The following is a 16158-nucleotide window of genomic DNA, read 5'->3' on the forward strand; positions in this document are numbered from 1 at the left end:
AAGGGTTCTGGGTTCCAGAGCTCATCAGCTCCAACGCCCTGTCTTCCCACCAACAAAGGGGAATAGGCCGTCCACGTAGGGCCAGAGAAGATGGAATTTCCCCGAAACAAAGTGAGTTTCGGCAGCTGCCTGGGAATATTCCTTAAGTCCCGGTCCCAGTCCTGAGGGAGACTAACCACAGATGGCTCCAGTGATAGCCATTAACCCGGGAAATAAGCGAGGGAGAAGCCCCCACATCTGTGAGGAAGAACAGTGAGAGAGAAGAGAGAACCCCATTTGTCTGGGATGGCCTGTTTCCTCCAGCAACCTGGATTTATTTTGGAGGAGGCCTATTTAGATAACAATCATCCAATGTCAGGAGAGAGTTCACTAGCCAAATATGCTCTGCCAAAGGCCCTTTGGGTGCTGGTGTTGTTTTATTAGGGGGTTTGCTACAGCATGGGGGACGATGAGTCTCTGGGTCAGGCAGTTTCCATTAGCCCCCTTCTCCTTCTGGCTGGGTCTCCTTGCAGGCTCTGTGCTTTGTGACTGTCTTGCTGCCTTCTCTGCCTCTCTAGTCACAATCCCTAAAGACAAAGTACCAATTAAGGTTTTTTTTTTTATTTTAAATAACGTATTACTTATAACTCATCAAAGAGCAACTTTCAAACAATAGGGGTAAAATAAGTTGAGTTTTTTTTTTTTTTTTAAGATTATTTATTTATTTGACAGAGATAGAGACAGCCAGCGAGAGAGGGAACACAAGCAGGGGGAGTGGGAGAGGAAGGAGCAGGCTCATAGCGGAGGAGCCTGATGTGGGGCTCGATCCCACAACGCCAGGATCACGCCCTGAGCCGAAGGCAGACGCTTAACCGCTGTGCCATCCAGGTGCCCCATAAGTTGAGTTTTAACAAATACACAAATGGCCTAAGATTATCACCATAATTAAGATGAACGAATCTTAATAGAAACATGAAAAGTACATTTCCATGGGTATTATAATTGTCACCCGCAAATACAGAAGCAGAATGACGGTTTAGAATAGCATAGATTTTGAAGATCATTGGGAAATAGTATCAGACATCTTCTGGAGAGTTACTAAACGTTAGACAGTTGTCTAAGCAATTAATAGAGATAATCTAATTCGAATCTCACAACTCTGTTATGTAAACACTACCTATATTTTGCAGATGAAGAAGCAAGGCACAAAAAATTTAGAACAGTTGTTCACGTCTCATCACTAGGAAGTGATTGAAATAAATTTTGAAACCCGGTTGCAGGATTCCAGAAGCCATACATTTCCTCCCTCTGTTTGAATCGCTGCTTCGGATTATCAGATTTTTTTTTTTTTAACCTGCAACTACTTATTTACTAGGTGATCAAAATTACATTATTTACATTCTATAAGCATACTTGGTGTTTTGGGAAATTAAATGCAAGGATATGTCTAACACGCCCAACATAACGCCTGGTTTATCAGGGACACTGGGAATTCTCAGTCTCCTCTCCTCTTTCTTAAACTCGAGGAGGAGAGCTCCTGTTCTTTTACATTTTGTTTCTGTCCTTCTGTCCGGATCAAGTTTCCTGTGGGCTGTCAGAGCTGCTAAATCAGGTATCTCTTCACACATGTCACTTAGAAGAAGCAGGAACATCCTCTTCCTGCAGCACTTGGGCCCTTTAAATACAGAGTGAGAGCCTCTCCCTGGTCTGTCCCTACAGCTGCTCCCTGTCAGCACCTTAGGGCAGTCTGACCGGCACAAGAGCCTGGAGCTCTTGATGATAGAGACAGAAATGTCTGCACCTGACTGACACTGATGGCAGGGCCGCCACTCCCAGGGGGCTGTGACCTGGGCCACATGCAAACACAGCATGCCAGGGGGCGCCTGGGTGGTTCAGTCGTTGGGCGTCTGCCTTCGGCTCAGGGCGTGATCCTGGCATTCTGGGATTGAGCCCCACATCAGGCTCCTCCGCTGGGAGCCTGCTTCTTCCTCTCCCACTACCCCTGCTTGTGTTCCCTCTCTCACTGGCTGTCTCTATCTCTGTCAAATAAATAAATAAAATAAAATAAAATAAAAAAAACACAACAGCATGCCAAAGGCTGAATCCACTTTGATGAAATCAGATTCTTTCCTCCATAGGGAGTACACTGGACTCACCTAAACTGGGTTGTAATTCTCACTGGAGCAGGCAGATCTTGGAAACTAACAGTATTTTCACCACTCCTTTGAAATGCCATCAGCTATATAAGAATTTCATCCACAACTACTAAGTCACAATGTGACTTCCGGTCAGAACTGCATTCTGCCGTATTTTATTCTGATTTCTAAAAACCAATATTTCATGCAGAGTCTTATCACCAATTAAAAGAAACATTTCCAATCTTAGTTTTCTTCCCATTTATCATTTCCTCTTCTGTGCAGCTCAGCCTCAGGCCCCCAGTCAGAGGAGGACAGCAGTCCCCACGCTTCCCGACCAGCTCACCCTTCTCCAGAGCTCATCCCCGCTGCTGCCCCTGCTGCCCCCGGCCGGGGCCTCTCTGATAAACAGGCTTTGCTTCCTTACAGCTTTTGGGCTCTTTACTTGGGTTACAAATATCTTACCCTGGCCCTTCCTATTAGAGCAGAATCCGACCCACGGGGGGCAGAGTTTGGGCTACCTGGAGCCAAGAATCAATATATGGGAATTGGTCAGGGTGTCTGGGAGTCCCAACCATAATTTTGTAAATGACCTGGACAGCGGGTAGGGCTTAGGGCACCCTTGGAGGGCCAGTCAACCCCAAAGGTGGCCCATTCCAGCTCACATAATGTACATAATTTTCCAGGAGACATTTTGATCCCATAGTCTCCTGAGAACCCGTTCTTAAAATTTGGAGCATACAGTCTAGCACTGTAGGTTTTGAAGAGATTCTATCCATGATGAACAGGGGCTCTCTTGCCCACCCTATGTGTTCCCTCCCTGCCTCGGTGGTGCAAAGACAAACAAGGGTGGGTGACCCTCCAAGGACAGACCAATCAGATGCCCACCTGTCTGCTCTCCTGGAGGAGACGTGTGTGCCTCTTAGCCATAGTGAGTCCCTATAAGCCTGGAGTGGTGCCCCATAGGGCTCGCCCAAGACTCTATGGGGCCCACTCAGACTCCACAGTCTCAAGACAGTGGAGGTTCTTGTCCTGTGGGACCCCCCCCGCCCCCGCCCAGGTCCCTGACCTATGGAATTCCTTTCAGAAATTCCTGGGAGGTGATCAAGCTCGCCTTCTGCTCAGTGGAGCGGGACCTGACTACGGATTATCTCCCCCGGAGGCCTACCGAGTCCTGACGCACTGCCAGGCCACGTGGTCCACTTCTCCTTGGAGTCAGGCGGGCGCAAGGCTGCGCAGAGGGTTGGAAGGCCCTGACCTGCTGCAGACTCTTTTGCTGGCAAAGCAATAAAGCTACTGGTCCTCTGCAGCGGCCCCTGGCCGAGAGCTTATGCTAACAATATAATAGGAAAACATGTTAGTGACCCCGCCGGCTTTAGCGTGGGGGTCAGACATGAGCAGTTGGGAATGCCCGGCTTGCTCAGGGCAGAATGTCGCCCTCCCCCGAAACCTGATTACTCCTGACGCTAGCCCGTGAGGTCTGTACAACACAGATAAGAATATGCTTTGCTTTGTTTACTTGACCTGATGTACTACAGGCTTTAAGACTCCCTTTGATTACCCTTGATTGTCTTTGATTGTTTATAAATACACGAGGCTCTAGGGGCTCGGAGAGATTGCATTCCTTGCTGTCGTCCCCCGCTCCCTCCTTTCTTTCACAGCTAAACTGTCTGTGCCTCATCCTTCTTCCATTCGCCGCCGTTCCCTGGCATTCCTCTTTATCCCCAACTCTGTCTTCACGTTCTAGTTCTGTTCTGGGTGTGAAGCATGGAGGTCAGTCAACAATGAATATTAGGACAGGAAAACTTGTTTTTCTTCCTCTATTCTCAATTCCTTGGCCCGTCTAATAATTAAAGTGATGTAAGACAGTTGCACAAGAGAAAACAATTAATTTAATTATGGAAACCTGAAAAACATGAGGCTCAAAGATTGCAGCTTCCACGCCACCGTGACTTAAGAAGGAGGTGGGATTTAGAATTTGAAAACAGGGGACACATTCACGGGAGAAAGGAAAGAGCACATGTATGTCAAACAATGCGTTGCCCTCCAGGCGGGGAACCCTTGATGATATAAGAAGTTAACCTCTGGTATCAGCTCTCTTCCTGCTAGAGGTCCCCCATCTAATTGATTCTGGGTACACATATCAGCCTCAAAACAGAAGGAAATAATTCCACTGCGGCCACAGGACAAACTTAGAAGACAGTTTTTTAACTTACATTGACGCCCTGCCTGGGTGCCTCTGGCCAACTTAGTGGTGGTAAATTTCAGCGTGCACCTTTAGCCTGTGTGAGTGATGCACTAAACCGTCCTTTGTACGTCTAGACAGCCTGCATTGTCTCCTACAAAGACTGGTAACCGAACGTGGCACTGCTCCCCTCCATAAAACTGAGGGAGGCTGAGACAGAAGGAAATGTAAATAAAATTGAATTTCTTCTAAACCTGAAGCCCATTGACAAGGACTTGTGATAGGAGGAATAGAACATTCCTCCAGGAAACTCCCAGCTCTCTTCATGTTAGTGCCTCATTAGAGGGAAAAACAGCCTTGGCTTGACCATAACCAAGTCTCCATTATCCTGAGAGTCTTCTTTAGCATATGACAGTCCTTCTGGCCACCCCCTTTGTCCTCACCTCCCCAGTTCCCAAGTAGTCAGCCACACCTCACAAACCCAGAGCAGCTCTTTCTGTCCACGGGTCCTGTCCCCGTGCTTTCACAAGATCATCTTTTTGCACCGGAGACGCCTTAAGAATTCTTTCCTGGCTGTACGCTCTGGACCTCACACCACCGAACCTCACCTATATTCCAAAACTCCCTCAGAAGGAGGGGCAGAGGGAGAGGAAGAAGCAGACTCCCTGCTGAGAAAGGTGCCCACCCCAGGGCTCTATCCCAGGTACCTGAGCACCTGACCCACCAAAGTCAGACACTTAACCTACTGAGCCATACAGGTGCCAAAAGAGCTACACTTGTAATGTTTGAAGCTCGTGGTTCAATGCTTAGTGCTCAAGGGGGTGGGCTCGGGCACAGAGTATCAGATCAGAAATGTTTCCACAAATTTCTTTTTTTTTTTTTTAGATTAATATATTTGAGAAAGAGAGAGTGTGTGAGTGGAGAGAGGGGCAGAGGGAGAGGGAGTGCAAATCTATTCTGCACTGAGCGGGCCGCTGGACTTCAGAGGGCTCGATCCCATGACCTGAGATCATAACCTGAGCCAAAATCACAAGTCAGCTGCTTAACCAACTGAGGCACCCAGGCGCCCCTCCTCAAATTTCTACTCCTAAAACTGCTTTTGGAAAATTTCTATGGTGCTTTTCATTCAGTTCTGATGAAGAAACAGAAGGCAAGCTGAGGACAACGCAGAAGCTGACACCCCACAATCCCCCCATATATGTGACATTCCTCTTACACCTCTGGCTGCCCTAAAGCTAAGGAAAGGAAGAGCAAATAGTTAATTTGTAGAGATCACAATCCTGCAAGACCTGAGTCTCCCTCAGTTTACAAATGTCTTAGCAATTTATGAGAACAAAGCATTTCTATCAATGGCCTAGCTTCCAGAAAGAAATGTAGATAGCATTAAATGTCCTTATAACCTTAAGCCCATTGAGAGACACTTGAAGTGGACAGAGTATAATGTTCGTCCAGGAAGTTCCCAACTATCTTCATGTTAATGCCTTGTTAGAGGGAAAACCACCTTAATGTGACAACGGCAAGGCCTCCAGTACCCTGTGGAATCTTAACATATGAAAGATCTTTCTAGAAACCTCCCTTTTTCCTTACCTCCACCAACTCCACAGTATATAATCATCCACTCCTCACGACCCTGGGGCAGCAGCTCCTTCTGCCCACTGGTCCTGCTCCCATGCTTTCATAAACCACCATTTTACACCAAAGATGCCTCAATTCTTTCTTGGTCCTTGGCCCCAGACTCCATCCCACTGAACCTCACCTATGTTCCAAAACCCCATCAGGATCAATATTCATTATTGGCGGATGTACAGGAAGTCCTGAGACCCTTTAAGAATATAGCAACCAGCACTCACTGGATCCTTATCATAACCATGCAGGCTGTAAGTCAGCATTCTGGGCTAAAATGAACATTTTTCTGTTTCTATCTCTCATCTTTTCACCAAAGACCGATTTTCTGTCCTTAAATTACTTTTGTGTAGTTTTATTTAAATTCCAGTTCGTTAACACATAGTATAATATTAGTTTCAGCAGTAGAATTTAGGATTCTTTACTTATGTACAACACCCGTGCTCATCACAAGTGCCTCCTTAACCCGTCACCCATTTCATTCACCCCTCCCACCCACTCACTACCCAACAACCCTTAGTTTGTTCTCTACAGGTAAAAGTCTGTTTTGTGGTTTCCCTCTTTTTCCCCTTCTGTGTATCTGTTTCTTTCTTAAACTCCACACATGAGTGAACTCATCAGGTATTTGTCTTTTTCTGACTTATTGTCATTAGCATAATACACTAGCTCCATTCACATCATTGCAAATGGCAAGACTTCATTATTTCTTATGGCTAAATAACATATCATTGTATATATTTGTCCTTCAGACTTTAAGGCTGTTGAAGGAAGAAGGGGTCATCTTGTGTAAATTCTTTACAGTAACAGGAGTCGTAGACATTTCCTTACACAAGGATTGAAATTGGTCTCTATCTGTCCCTGCATGTAACTATTACAGAAGGCCATTGTCATAGAGTCCGGAAGGGATATTGGGGTGAATTTGTTTTGAGTACTAAGCATCATCTGTTGGCTGGGTGAAAGAACAGGACCTGCTTTCATATACCTCAACAATAGGAGGGAACAAAGCACAAGAGAGAACACGTTAGAATTATTAGTACAATGCAAAATCAGAAAAGTCACGAGAAGACCCTTTGGGATGACCACAGTCCACCTCTCCAACAGGAATTTCAACAATCAATAATGACAAAGTACAGAGAGAGAGAGAAATCAAGGAAGAGATGCTTAATGACACAACATGATGTTTACCAGTGAAAGATGGGTGAGGAGAAGGGTTAAAGAAGGGATGGGGATTAAGGAGTGCACCTGTCCTGACTGAGCTCTGGGTGATGAAGGGAATTGTGGAATCACTACATTCCACACCTGAAACTAAGAAAACTCTTTATGTTAACTAGAATTAAAATATAAAGTTGGAGAACCTGGGTGGCTCAGTTGGTTTGGTGGCTGACTCTTGACTGGACTGAGGTCAAGATCACAGGGTCGTGAGATGTAGCCCCAGGTTTGCACTCTGGGCCCAGTATGGCCTCTGCTTCAGATTCGCTCCCTCTCCCTTTGCCACGCCCCTCCCCAAACACCACCCGTCACAGGTATGCTTTCTCTCTCTTAAAATAAAACAACTGCTGGGGCGCCTGGGTGGCACAGCGGTTAAGCGTCTGCCTTCGGCTCAGGGGCGTGATCCCGGCATTCTGGGATCGAGCCCCACATCAGGCTCCTCCGCTATGAGCCTGCTTCTCCCTCTCCCACTCCCCCTGCTTGTGTTCCCTCTCTCGCTGGCTGTCTCTATCTCTGTCAACTAAATAAATAAAATCTTTAAAAAAAAAATCTTAAAAAAAAAATAAAACAACTGCTTTTTAAAAACTCTTCTAACAGTACAAAATAAAATGTAGAATTAAACTGTCATGAACGAAAAGAAAAAAACTAACTAAATAGTTTAAAGGGACTGTGCATAACAAAAAGCGTTAAAAGACGATGAAGGAAAAAGTGAACCGCTCCTTGAGGATGGTGCTTTGTTTGCAGTGGGAAAAATTAGGCATCTGATTGGGAAGACCTCTCTTGGTAAATAACTTGGCATGTGACCACACCAGAGAACCTTCTTGTTACTTGGTTTGAGTTTCATCATAACCTCATTTTGGTGAGGACTAGCCGTCTTCTGGTTAAGATTAGGTCACAGAATCTGAGGGGGTTTGTGGTTGTGCTCAAGTGCTGGCGTAGCTGAAGCTGTTTTTTGCCCGCAATGGAAAGCCGTGTTTCCGATCTGCATCCCCACCTGCCACCCCGTAGGCTGCGTTCTGAAAGAATCACTTGGCATTCAGTTATGACTCTACGAGTAGGAAGATGATTTTGTTTTCGAATGCTGCACGGCCACAATACACTTTACAGTCAGAAGATAGACGGCCCGGGTCCCAGAATTGTGAGCACGAGCTAATCTGGGTCCACCGGCGTAAAATAAACTTGAGTTCTACTTCTCTATCACTTGGTCTCTCGCTCAACTGATATGTATTTTTCCTCAACAGTGGCTCAGATGCATCTGACTCTTAGAAATGTAAAATTCTTCACAATATGGCCCATTTAGATGCTTGATGTATTCTTGCCATGAGATTCTCAGTGAATCCAAACACAAAAAGAACATTAGCTCCTCTCAGTAGAGTGTGGCAGAGACAGCTTCAGCACCCAGCAGCCATCCCACAGGGATTCCCACTCGTGATACAAATAATTTAGATGCTCCATCAGGGGAAGCAGAGAAGAATGAGGCACTTAGCAAGCTGAGCACTTTGAATTTAGCCAGGCTAACTCCAGAGAAACCCAACACAACATACAACCCACCATCTCCAGGGTGACACCCAAGGGAGCAAGATCACTGTAACCAGCACATTCACTCACAGCTAAAACCTACGATGGCATAGAAATGAAGAACAGTCACTGAGAGTTTCTGAATGTGGGAGGAATCAGGAAGGGAGAAAGAGACAAATATTTCCTCTTGTTTGCAAAGGTATATTTTGTGCAACTGCTGCAAGTCAGGGAAACTAAAACAAAAAAATTCCTAAATCTGTAAAACACAATACTTTTAAGATTTTTCTTTCCATTTCCACTTAACATACAAAGTAATATTTGTTTTAGGTGTAAAATAGTGATTGTAGGGGCGCCTGGGTGGCACAGCAGTTAAGTGTCTGCCTTCGGCTCAGGGCGTGATCCCAGTGTTCTGGGATCGAGCTCCACATCAGGCTCCTCCGCTGGGAGCCTGCTTCTTCCTCTCCCACTCCCCCTGCTTGTGTTCCCTCTCTCGCTGGCTGTCTGTCAAATAAATAAATAAAATCTTTAAAAAATAAAATAAAATAAAATAAAATAAAATAAAATAAAATAAAAAATAAAATAGTGATTGTACAATTCCATGTAACACTCTGTGCTCATCACAGGGCCAGTCCTTAACTCCCATCACTTACTGAACGCATCCACCTACCCACCTCCACTCTAGCAACCATCAGCTTGTCCCCTAATGTGAAGAGTCTGCTTCTTGGTTTGCCTCTGCCTTTTTTGTTTCCCGTGGCTCACTTGCTTTGTTTTCTGAATTCCAAATACAAGTGAAATCATATGATGCTTCTCTTTCTTTGACTTATTTCACTTTGCAGAATACTCTCTAGCTCCATCCATATTGTTGCCAAAGGCAAGATTTCATTCCTTTTAGGGTGATACATACTCCCTTCAATATATACATCTATCTATCCTCTTTACTCATGGAGGAGTCAGTGAACACTTGGGCTGGACTGTTTGAGGCAGAAATGCTCACTGCCTCTCACTGCTGAATTGCTCCTCCAACAACTCCGAGCCATGCAAAGAGCCAGAGCCTGGGACTATACTCATTACGGCACTGAAGAAAGAGAGGAAGGTCCTGCACAGCAGCAAAGCAGCTTCCCTGAAAGGTCACCCAACTACAGTGCATCTTACCTTGCCTGGGGTTACCTACCTGGGACACGAGTGCTTGGGGGCAACCACTGCACACACTTGCCGAAACGGTCTATGGCACGGTCCAGAAGGTGTCCTCATCTCCAACATGATACCAGGTGACACTTTAGAGCTATGCTCAAATGGCTGCATCATCCAGTACCCTCCTCCATCCCTGTCACTGGCCTAGGCCTGGGAAAATACAGTCATCACTGACATCCAACAGCATTAGTCCTCAGTAAGACACAGGAGATCAATCAAATCTTCAAGATAAAGCAGGACTTCCCTAGTCCCGAGAAACCCACATTTGCCAGTTCGTTTTCCCCATGACACGTATTCATCAGAGGACACCACCAAGAGCTGTCTCTGCCTTTGCAGTCACTAAAAGGAGCCACGTCTGGGTCCCTCCCCACATTGCAAAGACTTCTTTACATTTCCTTTTAATAGGTCTTCTCTAAGGACGCTGCCTTCATCAAAGTTTACATAGATTCACATCCCACATCCCCATGCTCAATATCCGAATACATACCCATTGGCCTTCCAGCTCTCTAATCACTATTAAGCTTTTACTGAGGACACTGTCTCCACAACACGGGCAAAAAAGAACGGTTGTGGTGCCTATGGAGCTGGAAACCAAAATGAGGAAAATACAACTGGAGATGTGGAGACAACTAGGACACGAAACAAGCAGAAGTTCTTCTCCTACATCCAGGGAGTCAGTTGGGCAACTTGGGACAGTTGTCCTCCTCCACATGCTCGTTCTTCATCTTAGATATTTTCTACCTCTTACCTGGGCTACCATATCACTCCTCTTGGGATAGATGTCTCTTTCTTAGGGGGTATCTATTACACACGCAGCGTGGTCATATGCGCATGTGTACTTCACAGACACATCAAAACAACACCTCAGTGTACGAAGTGGGGCACATACGTTAATTTGGGGCCACAGTGCAGTGCTTTAGAGTCCCAAGGCTAAGTCCAGAACATGCCATTCCAACTACAACAGGTTTAGGGAAGCTCTGTGGGGGTCTTCTCTAAGGGACAGGGGAGGGAAAGCACAGGGGGAAAGGAGAGACGGTGGCTCACAAGGATGGATTGCAGATGTCGTATCAGAAGTTCCCTTAACTTGTGACTGTAGCGCTTTGTCTCGGGAATGCACAGTGAGAAGGACTCCTGTCAGTGCAAGGCCCCTGCGAAACTAGTGGCTACACAGAATGATGCCAACCAGGATGATGGAGTATGTCAGCTAAGACTTCAACAATACCTCCACGTGACATACCTCTGTAATATACCTGTACTAACATCCTGGTATTCACAAAGAGGAGAAAATCATGACAGACTAGGCAAAGATAATCACACATCACTTAAACCTCAGACCAGAGCAAACGGATTCCTAGGTATATTATTCTACTCCATTACCAAATAGGTGATTGATTCCAAAAGTCACCTACAACCTTAAATGAGAGAGGTTAACACTGGAGGTAGGATACACATCATTCATTACGCATCCATGTCAATACGTTAAAAACCAGTAAGTTTTTTTTTTTTAAAGATTTTATTTACTTATTCAACAGACATAGAGACAGCCAGCGAGAGAGGGAACACAGCAGGGGGAGTGGGAGAGGAAGAAGCAGGCTCATAGCGGAAGAGCCTGATGTGGGGCTCGATCCCATAACGCTGGGATCACGCCCTGAGCCGAAGGCAGACGCTTAACTGCTGTGCCACCCAGGTGCCTCAAAACCCAGTAAGTTTTATTAATGAAAATGTATTAAGGCCGGTGATGGGTATTAAGGAGGGCACATATTGCATGGTGCACTGGGTGTTATATGCAAGTAATGAATCATGGAACATTGCATCAAGAACTGGGGATGTACTGTATGGTGACTAACAAAATAAATATTATTTAAAAATAAAAGAAAATGTATTAAGTTCACACAAAGACTAAGTTATGCATTTCAAATCCAGTCTATTATCACCATTCAAAATACAGAATACACACGTGAAAAAGCATTCGAATTCTGTTAGAAAAACGTGGGAGTACTGATTTCCATCCACTTCAAGACCGAGGTCATTCTTAAGACGTGTATGTACAACTGCATGGCATTGTAGGGAAGAGTTAGCTCTCCTCTTTCAGTTATCTGTCAGGATTTCTTCCTTTCAACCACATCAAGTCATACTCTCTAAGGACTGCACTTATGAAGATACATGGGTAGTTTACTAAACTGCCACCTCTTTTTCCTTAAAGAACAATTAGTAAAACCTTGTATTTCTAATCGGAGGAAGTTCTCTAGTTTTGATATATAGAGAAGTATGTGTTCTGAACACAGATTTCATGGTAACTTACATCAGTGTTATAACCATAAGCAGCATCTCCATTGAGATTGACTTCGTACGTTATATATTATACTGTCCTTCATATTCCATGGAAAATTAGGGATACAGGAGTCCCACCGAATGTAGCGGGGTGTCTAGTATCTTTGATGTAGCAACAATCAGCCTCATGGTCTTACACACTAGAAATGAAAGAATTTTCTGAAGTGATTTCAGAGTAAAATATTAATATTGTAAATCACAAATCTCAAGTAGGGTCGATGTAAAAAATTAAAAAGCAGATATCGACATTACTTAGACATATGTAAAAGTCCATCCACTAGATCTGTTGAAACATAATGGCATATACATTTTCTAAGTGTTTAAGTTTGATTTTTCCATATAACTAGTTTCATACAGAGTCATGTCTGAATAGTGAATAATGTATTCTTTTTCCTTGATTTCTGTAACATTTATTGGCATTTGATGTTCAATTAAATAATTTTCTAAACACTGATATCTATTAATTTACTTCCTTGAACGCACTCTCTGGTGTTTGCTCTAGTGTGTATTAAAATGACGGTCTTTCCACATTCATTATGTTCTAAGGGTCTGAGTCTGGTATGCATTTTGTGATACTGAGTAAGGACTGAACTCAAGAAAAGGCTGGTCTATTTTCTTCACATGTTTTTGCTCCTATATGATAACTATGAAGTTAAGTAAGTCGGGACTTCCACTGAGAGGCTGGACACTATTTTTACATTTGTATAGTGACTCTCCTGTATGCAATCTCTGCTAAGGCATGAGGGGTGAGCAGTCCTTAAATGTTTTCTCACATTCCTTACAATTGTCAGGTTTCTTTCCAGTATGAATTCTATGTTGAGTAAGGTTTGAAGGACTGTTAAAGGCCTTCCCACATTCTTGACATTTGTAAAGCTTCTCTCCAGTATGCATCTGGTGATGATGAGTCACGGTTGAACATGATTTAAAGGCTCTGGCACATTCTTGACATTCTTAACGTTTCTCTCCAGTATGAATTCTGTGATGTCGAGTGAGGTGTGACTGCCGGTTAAAGGCCTTGCCACATTCTTGACATTTGTAAGGTTTTTCTCCAGTATGAATTCTGTGATGTTCAGTAAGGTGTGAGGGACTGTTAAAGGCCTTGCCACATTCTGGACATTTGTAAGGTTTCTCTCCAGTATGAATTCTGTGATGTTGACTAAGGGCTGAGAGCCTCTTAAAGGCCTTGCCACATTCCTTACATTTGTAAGATTTCTCTGAAGTATGCATTCGGTAGTGTTGAGTTAGGTTTGAACATGATTTAAAGGCTTTGGAACATTCTTGACATTTGTAAGTTTTCTGTCCAGTATGAAATCTCTGATGTCGAGTGAGGTGTGAGTGCCGGTTAAACGCCTTGCCACACTGTTGACATTTGTAAGGTTTCTCTCCAGTATGAATTCTGTGATGTTCAGTAAGGCGTGAGGGACTGTTAAAGGACTTTCCACAATCTTGACATCTGTAAGGTTTCTCTCCTGTATGAATTCTGTGATGTTCAGTAAGTTCTGAGGGCTTGTTAAATGCTTTGCCACATTCTTGACATTTGTAAGGTTTCTCTCCACTATGAATTCTGCGATGGTGAGTAAGGTCTGAGGGCCACTTATAGGCCTTGCCACAGTCGTTACATTGGTAAGGTTTTTCTTCAGTATGAATTCTGTGATGTCGAGTAAGTTCTGAGGGCCACTTAAAGTCCTTGCCACATTCTTGACATTTGTAAGGTTTCTCTCCTGTGTGAATTCTGCGATGTTGAGTAAGGTCCGCGGGACACTTAAAGGCCTTGCCACAGACTTTACATGGGTAAGTTTCCTCTCCAGTATGCCTTTGGTGATGTTGAGTCAGGGTTGAGAATGAGTTAAAGGCTTTGGCACATTCTTTATATTTGTAAGGTTTCTCTCCAGTATGAAATCTGCGATGTCGAGTGAGGTGTGAGCGCCGGTTAAAGGCCTTTCCACAATCTTGACATTTATACGGTCTCTCTCCTGTATGAGTTCTGTGATGTTCAGCAAGGTGTGAGGGCTTGTAAAAGGCTTTGCCACATTCTTGACATTTGTAAGGTTTCCCTCCTGTATGAATTCTGTTATGTTGGCGAAGGCTTGAGAGCCTCTTAAAGGCCTTGCCACATTCTTTACACTGGTAATGTTTCTCTCCAGTATGAATTCGGTGATGTCTATTAAGACTTGAGAGATGGTTAAAGGCCTCATCACAGTCTTTACATTTGTAAGATTTCTCTCCAGAATGAATTATGTGATGTCCAGGAAGGGTTGAGCACAATGTAGAGGCTTTGCCACATTCTTTACTTTTGTAAGGTTTCTCTCCAGTATGGATTTGCCTATGTCCATTTACTGATGAACAGTCCTTAAAGGATTTACCACATTCCTCCCATTTGTATATTTTCTTTCCAGTACGCATTTGCTGATGTTGAGATAGTGTTAAGTGGCAGTCAAAGGATTTACCACATTCCTTAAAAATATAAGTTTTCTCTCCCCTGGGGATGATCTTATTTATATTTAGTCTTGATGATTGACTAAATACTGTCTCTGGTTTATTACATCTCAATGGGTTTCTTCCCTCATGAATTCTCTGATCATCACCAACACTGGAGGACTGGTTGAGAGCTTTCCCACATTCATTATACTCATGAGGATTCTCTCCCAAAGGGAGACTCTTATGTATAACAAGGTTACAGGTTTTAGTAAAGCCTTCCCCAGGTTTATGACATTCATAATGGTTCTCTGGAAACCCAGTCCTCACACATCTATGAACACTGGAGCCCTGGTTAAATGTTTTCTCAGATTCACTGCATTGAGCACTTCTGTATCCATTGAAAGGGCTCTGGTCACTCTGTAGGGTTGACCCCTTGGTGAAGCACCTCTCATATGGACCCACCTTAGCACTTTGTTCATTTCTCAATCTCCGATTATCAGAAATTTTTGATTGGAGGGTCAAGCCAATCCTCTTCTCAAAATGGTTCAAATCATCATTTTCAGCACGGACTAGGTAACTTTCCAGATTTTCCAAGTTGTCTGTCCACAAACATGTACGTTTGAATATTTGACTGGAGCTTTTGCTTCCAGAAACACACTGCTTTGCAGAAACAGTTGACTTAAGAAGGGAGGTTTTCCACAATGTTTTATATCCTTCACCGTTTGGGACAGTGAGATTCTTATGAAGGGCAATTGCCTTGGTTTGGGTCCATCCTCCAGGAAATCTATGATGTCGTTCACTGTCCCCATCATTGTCCCAGTCTGTACTTAAGGGTAAAATCTCAGCAGCACTATTTTTGTATCTATGCATTGATACTTTTTGGGAATAACGTTGTATGCTTGGCGTTAGCAGGAAACTCTGGGTGTCATGTGAAGATATAGCTGAAAGATATCAAATAAAAGTAAAACCATTGCACTTACTATTTTCAGATGAATATACGGATGACTCTAATACAGAAGCTTCCCGGCAATCAGACAACGTCAGCAAGATGCCTGAGAAGGAATCATCAGGACTTCACTTCTCCATGGACACATAACATTGCACACAACGTACTGACCACATACCCTAATAGATAATTCTGTGATATTGTCATGGTCATAGCACTAATCACTTTCCTGTATCTCTAATAATCAGGAAAAGTGTCACATGAGCCCAAAATGAGTAGAACAATAGATATTTAAACAGAAAAGGGAAATGATCAAAATAGGATATAGTAAAAATAGGAACATATCAACAATAGGAATAGCTGTTTGTCAGGAAAGATCAACAACATTGACAGCCCATTAAGTAAATTAATTAAGAATAAAAGAGAAAAGACCAACTAAAACAAGAGGTGAAGAAGTTAAAGCAGACACAGTATAACTGACCATAGGAATAAAAGTAATTATAAGAGGAGATGATGGATAATCAGTGCCCACAAACTGATACCAAAAGATGAGTATAAGTTTCAAAAAAGGTGTAACAATTTAGACTCCATCATTCAGAAATTAAAAAAAAAAAAATCAGAAC

General features: G+C 43.7%; 1 protein-coding gene and 1 pseudogene across 3 annotated transcripts in view; one reads left to right on the forward strand and one right to left on the reverse strand.

Annotated features, from left to right (window-relative positions):
- LOC113247438 (KRAB domain-containing protein 5-like) overlaps window positions 1-16158 on the forward strand; it is a 342457-nt gene that overhangs the window by 113103 nt on the left and 213196 nt on the right. The gene's annotated exons all lie outside the window — the stretch shown is intronic.
- LOC113247391 (zinc finger protein 91-like) overlaps window positions 1-16158 on the reverse strand; it is an 87265-nt pseudogene that overhangs the window by 56446 nt on the left and 14661 nt on the right.

This window comes from Ursus arctos, unplaced genomic scaffold (assembly GCF_023065955.2).
Source record: "Ursus arctos isolate Adak ecotype North America unplaced genomic scaffold, UrsArc2.0 scaffold_19, whole genome shotgun sequence".
Taxonomy (NCBI): Eukaryota; Metazoa; Chordata; class Mammalia; order Carnivora; family Ursidae; genus Ursus; species Ursus arctos.